At 37.6% G+C, this 9,031-nt stretch overlaps 1 protein-coding gene across 2 annotated transcripts in view; it reads left to right on the top strand.

The window, feature by feature from the left end:
- Positions 1 to 9,031, top strand: part of LOC106672021 (high affinity cAMP-specific and IBMX-insensitive 3',5'-cyclic phosphodiesterase 8) — a 63,909-nt gene that overhangs the window by 9,768 nt on the left and 45,110 nt on the right. The window lies entirely within an intron of this gene.

Below are 9,031 nucleotides of genomic sequence, written 5' to 3'. Positions count from 1 at the left end.
CCTATAGGTTTGGAAGCTTTAAAATCAGTCGCCCTCAACCGATTTCGGAAATTAGAACTGCGTTTCGCCTAGGACCCTAATATGAAAATCCATTATTCAAATGTTTTAATGGAGCACCACGAAAAGGATTACCTTTCTCCAACAACGACTCCTCGACCTTGCTGTCTGCCACATCATGGCGTGTTCAAGGATAGATCATCCACCAGTCTGCGGATTGTTTTCGATGCGTCCGCCCGGGGAAGTAGGGGGTTCCTTGAACGACTATTTACAAACTGGTCCCGAACTACAGTTCGGAGATGTCTTATTAAAGTTCCGAATTCCCCAATTTGTATTTACAGCTGACATCAGTCAGATGTATTGGAAATTTTGGTCGCTCCTGAAGATCAGATTTATCAACACCTGTTTTACCGGTTCAAGAGCAAGACGCTGTACAAGAAAAACAATTTAATCGGCTTCCTTTCGGATTGTCATGTTCTCCTTTCCTAGCAATCCGCGTGATACACCAACTTGTTTCAGATGATGGCAAAGATTTTCCACTTTCTTCTGACGCACTTTTGAATAATATGTACGTGGATGATCTTTTGACCGGATCGGAGACGTTAGATGAAGCCTTACGTTTGCAGGGCGAATGAATTGATCTTTTAGCTAAAGGAGGTTTTACTTTGAGAAAATGGAGCAGTAAACGGAGGGAAATATTAGAAAGCGTTCCAGAGAACGCTGTGGAAGCAACCGTCTCTTTGTTGAACCTAGAAGACTCCGTTGTCAAAATCCTCGGGATGCAATGGGAACCCCTTCAGGGCATTCTATCGTACCGCGTTCAAATGAGGGAATTGATAAGCATTAAACGGGGTATAATGTCTACAATAGCACGCATGTACGATGTTAGGCTACCTCGCCCCGGTCATCTTCCAAGCCAAGACCATTTTGCAGTGACTATGGGAAACCCATGTAGATCGGGATGAATCTATACCAACTCCTATCTTACAACAATGGAAAAAATAGTTCGCCGGCTTGCCGACATTACAAACTATTAAGATTCCTCGTCGTCCCTTCTCTAGTCGACCCTCTGATGTTATAATTGTAGGATTTGCAGATGCTTCTGCAGGTTATGCAGTTGTAGTTTATCTTCGAGCAATAGATGTTATTGGGAACGTCTCTTCACAACTTGTATACACCAAAACTCGTTTAACCCCTTTAAAGCCGTTAACTATTCCTAAACTTGAACTATGTGCAGCCCTCCTTTTGAGCGAAGCCCTACACTCCTTAAAATCATTTATAGCAAAATGGAAAAATCCCAAAATATTTTTGTACTCTGATTCGGCGACGTTTTTGGCTTGGCTTCGAATGCCCTACAGACAATTAAAATTGTACGAATTCAGAATTTAACGGATGTGGAAATGTGGTATCACGTGCGTTCTGAACACAACGCCGCGGATGTCGCTTCCAGGGGAATCTCGTGTGGTGGACAGGTCCAACATGGCTTAAACTCCCAACAAACGAATGGCCCATAATCAAACATCTGCTACCAGATAATCCGGAAGCACTGCCTGAAGTAAAACCATTCTATTGATCTTGAACGTTTTTCTTCTTACACCAAATTAATAAATACTTACTCTTATGTACGAAGAATCTTGCGTAATTGTCGAGTTCCCAAAGATCAAAGAAATATCATTAACTCTTTCCGAAATTCGAAACACCCAAGTGGCCATTTTAAAATTTATTCAAAGGAATGCGTTTTCCGAAGTTTGGCTGGAAACCAAGCATCGTTATCAGCCTTAAAATCATTATCTCCTTTCATTGATCAGACTGGTCTCGTTAGGGTGGGCGGAAGATTATGTCATAATCCTTTAGTTTTTGACAGCCGACATCCTCTTCTACTTCCACGTAATTCCCATTTGGTTAACCTTCTTATTGATCACTACCATCGCATGTATCTTCTCGCAGGTCCCAAACTATTACATTTCTTGATTAGACAGCGCTACTGGATTTTATTAGGGCGTGGTGTCATCCGATCTCGAATACGTAATTGTCTGCGGTGTCATCAATTAATAGTTAAATCTCTTATTCCGTTGATGGGGAATTTACCTCCGTCTCGTTTTGCGCAAGGGAGAGCGTTTTTTAATACAGGAGTGGATTTTGCAGATCCCTTCACCATCAAGGAATCTTCCCGACGTAAAGCAGCCTTGGGGAAAGCGTACATTGCCCTTTTTATTTGTTTGGGAACTAAAGCTACCCACATTGAGGTGGTATCTCAACTTCTAAATGGATCTGGTTACATGTTTTCCACTTGTGTTCTTTAAGGGCTTTCGTAAGATAATGAGGGGTTCTGTTATACGCTTTTTATCGGATTGTATAGGCGAGAATCAATAATTAATTCATCATGCATCTTTCGTTTTTATTTCGTTGTCATATTTCAAGTCAATTCATCATGTCATCATCATTATGAAAGGTTTTGGATCGCACACCCTGGTTTGGATTATTCGATCTACCAAAAAATTAATTAATAAATAAATTTATGTATCTGATATTGAACATAACAATATAACAAACAATTAGGACATATGGGATGTTGAGAATACGATTCTATTCACTAATGCAAGCTAACTTTATGTGTATAATTTGGAGTAGTATTTCATCCAAGTTCAATATGTTCTTTGAGCAAAATCCTCTCTTAGAAATGGTCCATGTAGGTTCTCAATCGTGTTCTTTTTAAAAAGAAATATTCTGTATTTTGTGTCGTTGAACGTATATAAAGCTTCTTTCAAAGAGGAAATTACGCATTTACGAAAACCTCCACGATTGGAATAACAAAAGTAATTTCTACCTTACAGCCATTTGTCGCGTTTCAAAGCTTTCAGTGCTTTTCAGAGAAGATTTCCTCCCTGTTCCTCAATGTTCTACCCTTTTAACAAAACAGATATTTACCAGGAAAAACGAAGTGTTTTTTCTCAAGTTGTTTTGTCTATCGTAATCTTTTCTCAAAACGGTAGAACGACATCAAATATATATAACATCTTACAAAGTCTTAACAGATTGCAAAGGAGAAGAAGAATTCAGGAGGAAATCAGATATAATGAATGATATGGTATACAGACGCACCAAAACAAATGAGGGAACCGGATCAGTAGTTTTCTATACAAGCCTAAAATATGAGCAATCAACTTCATTAGGGAAGTACATCTCGATCTTTCAAGCTAAAATACATGCAATCAACGTTTGTTCCTGACATAATGTTAACATCCTTTAAAATCATGTGTCAGGATGTATAGGGTCTTATTTGAAATTTTGATGTTGACCTGGACCTGAATTAGCCTGCATAATTTTTCTTCTTGGTTGAAATGAAAAGCTAGTGTCACGAGCGGTATTCGACCCCACTACCTTCGGCTCAATACGCCGCTGCTCTAACCAATTGAGCTATCGTGACTTCGATACACTCGGACGTCAACTCCCATCTCAACCCCACCATTCGAATTTTCCCCCCTTTTTGCTATTTTTCAAACGTCGTATAATCAGGATTCGATTCTCGGCGACAAATGAAATGGCCACGGAGAGCTCTTAGTGAAGATGTTTTACTTGTTTTACTTATTAAATCCATTATATTTCGTGGTACGTTTGACGAAATAACATCATTACATGCATTACTGCATCTTACAGGTGACTGTAATGCCCACCATTCGGCGATAGGCTCAGACTGGACGGACAAAAAAGGAACGGACTTTATCAATGCCCTGGAGGACAATGATTTGATCTTCCTTAGTGACTTGTCTCCCACAAAAGTCAGGCTCCCCAACCACTCCCGCAATTCAGATGTTGACATTAATAGTGATAAAAGGCACAGGCGATACTGGCACACTTGATGGGGTCTGGTGGGGAATAATTTCATGGGGTCTGGTGGGGGATAATTTCAAGGGGTCTGGTGGGGGATGATTTCATGGGGTCTGGTGGGGGATTAATCCATTTGGTTTGACGAAGTTATAACGTCACGTGAAGGAGGAGCTGGCACAGATGATGTCACTGCAAGGAGCTACTGGTACCGGGTCAAAGTCCAACTTACCGCCTTACAAGTCGTGAAGTCTGACGGGTTCCACTAGCGCACCTGGTGACCATCGTCTGAACTATATAAATTCCGGTGTTTTGTGACGTCACTATCGACATGCAGTTGCTTGTTTCTTTTTTTCTCCATCTAATTAATTAACTTGTTTATAAATATGTTTAGGATATATAAATTTTTTTCCATTTCGATACGAGGGGATGTTTTGTAATTTGCTTATCATTATATGTATATAGGTAATTAGAAATAAATAAAACATATTTAAATTATCAAATAACACATTTTGATCTAAAATCACACACAAAATCTATATTATATCTTTTATTTTCAAACCCGTTGTATATTTTTTAATCTTTCGGTGTGATTGTTCGTATTCTTCGATCATGACGTCTGTGAGGGCTTCGACGATCCTGCTGGGGAGGAAAATTTTTCTCGGATACTCATCATCCAGTGAATAAGGTCCGATGTATTCTATATGTGCTATGACGGTGTTACCGTATTTGGTATTTATTCGCTGGAATTTTCCGATCTCGTATTCAAATCCTATTCGCAATTGAGAAATTTTCCCAATGTTGTTGTCTTTTTTCGCAATTATCTACAAATATGATGCAAGGGAGGAAGGCATCTCGTTGGTTCCTTTTTAATTATATTGTTGTTCTTTGCTATAAACAATAAGATAATTTATAGTAAAATATTAATAACTATAACGTTGTAAATTGATAATAAGTTAAAACTTACTTACCAATACGTGTGTGTACACACTACGATAGTCGTTGATAGAGTGAGTCGTGGGAGACACGCATGATCATACAAGTTTATTTTGTCACCCTCCTCCTTTACCAGCCGATCCACACTCCTCTTACTAAAATGCGCTCGTCGCTCCCTCTATACACAATGCCATGAACATGAGCATATCGCCCACTTTGACTGAATTTTTCAACTCTTTTAAAAATTGTCACTAATAATTTTAATAAATGGCATCTATTTTAAATTAAAGAATAGCTAACGTAATGTTAAATAAAATAAATTCCATAATTTTAACCTGTAGGGAATATATTTTTATTAGGCGTCGAAAACCGACTTCTCGCTTGGATGGATTCCTCAACTCGTTGAAGTTACCTTGTTATCGCATTAAAATAATATCGTGGGGGTCGTTGATGTGAGAGATGTGGTACCACTCTTTCGTTGACGGTCGCGGGTTCGATCCCTGCCTTATCCACTGGTGTTTTTAACATAGATGGTCAGTACGTCCATACAAAGCAACAGTTGAGTTTAATAATCTTTTTTATAAATTCGTATCTCTCTTAATGTATAAGCCCCCTCACTACGTCAAAGTGGAGATACATTAAGGAGGTTTGTTTGAAATAAATTTCAGTGTAATATTGATAAAATGATAATATTTCTCATTCGTACAGGTTTACGGGTATTTTAACACCTCGCCAGTGACCATATAAAGACACATGCTATTACATGAAAATCATTTCAAATTAAAAAATAATTATAACAAAAAATCCATTTTATCTTTTGTAACAAAAAAGTTTTCTTCTGAAAAAAGGAAAAAAATCTTTTCAAAATTGCGAATAAATATTGAAAAATAAAGCGAAAATTTTAAAATCTTTCTAACAACTTATTCGTATTTATCCAATTGGACAATGCGTGGGCTCGAAAATGAGTACACATCCGTGGCGTAATGTTATGGAGCAAGCAATGTGTTCCTTCTCCACCTAGTGTCAGAATTCCGATTTGTGGACAACCGAACTCTTCAAGATCAATCACATTGTCGGAATAATATGAAATGAAGCGTTTCTTTTGTAATCCTTTAACAAATACTTTCTTATACTTGCTAAGGTAGCAGCGTAAAATAACATGTCATTGAAAGTAGTCCACATCCCCATCTCCCCATTCTATTTTATGGAAATACCGATTTAGCCAGTTATTCACTCGAAGACTGGACTCGTTTAATTCGCATTCCTCCGGAGGTTTGAAAACCCAATGTTGACTTGAAAAGTGATCCAAATCTAAAATTGACAATTCTTTTATAATATATGCATTCGTGTTGTCTACAAAGCATTGCATTTCAACTACACATGCTCTGTTCGAAGTCATGATGGTGAATGAATCGAATGTGCTGAGTCCATAAATTTATACCATTCTACGGACGATATTCGTTAAAGGATTATACTCGATTATTCTGTCATGTATGATTAGACAATATGCGGTGGTATCAGAAGGAAACGGATTACTAGCTTCGAATTCGAGTCTCACGTCTACCGGACCAGTTTTTATGGATTCGGACTGTTTGGCACATTCGATTACGATAAGACGTGCATCGTCTCTGAATTGAGATAATGAAATTAGTGGAGATGGGGATGAATCAGTGTAGAAATTCTTTTGGAAATTTGTGGAAAAGAACATGGAGAATCTCTATCAGCTAAAGTTGGTTCATATAAATTTCACTAATAAAAATAATGGTACCATATTCCGTCGATCAATGGGGCATACCTTACTGATACAGTTACTTATCTGGGAATGACCCTAGATGCCAAACTGAGATGGAAAGAGCATGTAAAAAATGACAGAAATACGTCTATGGGAAAGACAATAAAGGTTGTTCTACCAGCTCAAATCTTACAAAGATAAGATATTCACCTCTTAGGGATTGTATTAAACTAAGTTAAACACTCCAAAATAAAATTGTGCGTATCGTGATCGATACACCATGGAACGTAAAGAATAAGGACTTACATAAGGATATTTAGATTCAGGGGTCACGGCGGAAATCCAAAAATTTGACACCAAACAACAGTCTCGCGTGGAAGCAGCGTCATCGTCAGAATATTAAAGACAAGCAATTTGAAATTGTGTAGTAAAATGATTTAGTTTATATTTAAAATAAATGTACAAAAGGAGAGGAATATTCCTTCTAAAAATCGAAAAAGGAGACCTTTTGCTGTGCTTAAGTACGGTTTCGAATCGGGTAGCATTCCTACTCGCCCTCTATATGGAACCAGGACACGTGTTACCACGAATAAGGTTTTGTTTTTTATTCATCACACGAACTGATTTCTCCACACCTGTTAAATGGATTACTGACAGGCTCATTCAAGTAAAAATAAAACCAAATGGTGTTTGGAATAATAACAAGTAAGTAGAGTAGCCCTACAAAATAGAATAGGTAGTGGGGGCAGATGTAAAATAATCAGATGTTGACCTAACACAACTGGGACTACACCATCAATTTTCCAGCCTGAGATCCAACCCTGTGCACAAGAAATACGCAAAAAGAGAATGAAAGGTGTATAGATAAATTCTCAGTCAATCAAGCAGATCTTGATGCCTTAGGTTCTTCCACCTTCATCTCAAATCTCGTCTGGGAATGCCTAGCACGTTTCAAGTTTGTGAGAAAAAGAAACCACGTAACACTGGCGGCAGGAAAAGATTGATATCCAAACAGGCTGCCAAACTAGCAAAACCAGGTGCAGCCGTTGTTTTAGACTAGAACTGTAATCCCCAAAGTATGATATAGCGGAACTTAACAAAGGAATGGCGGAAGAAATTACTAAATGGGGGGTGGTTCTCCAAGGTCCAATACATTGCCTGCCTATACCGCTGTATAAACACACCCATTTTTCCAAAAGCCGTCAAAAGACATCTAGCCAGATGAATCAGCGGACGAAAAAATGTAGGGCCATTACCCTCTATCCCAATCAATGCGTATACAATGATAGCTAAATATCTGGGATTGTCCTTTCCCTTGAACGTTGAAAGTCCTTATAAGGATCTTTTTGATTTTGAACCAGGTGAATTCATGCAATTTGTGTTCATTTCTTTCTCCATCCACTCGTTCCGTTTTTAGGGAAAGCTTTCTTTGGGGCATGCCGGTTTTTTTTGTTTTCGTCCAAAGAGTTTGATGTGGCACCTGGTTTTGCTAGTTTGTCAGCCTTTAGGCCTTCAATCCTTTCATGTCATCAGAGTTAACTGATTGTGTTTTCCGAGGAGTCCAGCTTACGTTGCCTAGGCCAACTTCGAGTTGAAAGTGGAGTTTCAAGCAATACTTCTTAGCTGTCTGAGGATAGGTTTGGCCACCTTTTATTTCATTTTTAAGTGTTTCTTGTGCACAGTTCTATTGGTTGATCTCAGTTTGAAAATAAATGGTCTGGTACTCAGGAGAATTTTATTATATGTTACTCTTGAATTTTTCTCAGACCTCAGCTCGGACGATCTATTTTGTTCTGTACATTCGTTTTCGGGGTTTATCTCACACCCGCCTGTGTCCTCTTCCGCTGACAATTTGCTCGGTTCCCCAGTTCTACTTGGGGCTTCCGTGAAAGCGGAACCAGTCCGATCAAGCACAATTAATTAATTTAAGTAATGCTGATTATTGAATGAGATTGGTTTTGTTCTGTCACAGGAAAACTTTATGTAACGGTGTTGGAAGAGTTGCATATATCAATGTTCGTAAATATTTGAAAAGTTTTATTTTGAAGAAAGATTTTTTTAACTTACGAGGCTATATTTTGTTTGGTTATTATTTTTTAAATGAAAGAAGTTTATCTTGTTTAATTCAATTTATTAATATAATTAATTATTTTATGTACATGCATTTTTTAAATAATTATTCTTATAATCCCAAGTCAATTTATTGCTTTAAATAAACTTAACTTAACAAAAAAGTTCAAAGGTTTATTTAAGTGTTAAGATTTTTATCCCCTTAAAATTTCCCTTATTTTCGGAGAAGTAACCACCAGAATCTCCGGGACCTTTTTTTACCAATTGAGTTTTTTCCTGAAATTTAGCAGGGACACCTCACAGGTTATTACATCATCGTTGGTAAACTTCTTTAATTCGAATCATCCCTTCAAATCTCATTCTCTCTGCATAAAGAAAGAAAAAGTCACCAGAAAAAAAATACAACACATTTTTTGCTAATAAATAATACACAATATTGAGATTAAACAGCAGGAGGAAAAAAATAAAATA

This window comes from Cimex lectularius, unplaced genomic scaffold (genome assembly GCF_000648675.2).
Source record: "Cimex lectularius strain Harlan isolate CLEC.00 unplaced genomic scaffold, Clec_2.1 scaffold353, whole genome shotgun sequence".
Lineage (NCBI taxonomy): Eukaryota > Metazoa > Arthropoda > Insecta > Hemiptera > Cimicidae > Cimex > Cimex lectularius.
Note: the sequence above shows the minus strand (reverse complement) of the source record. Positions and strands in the feature narration are given on the sequence as shown.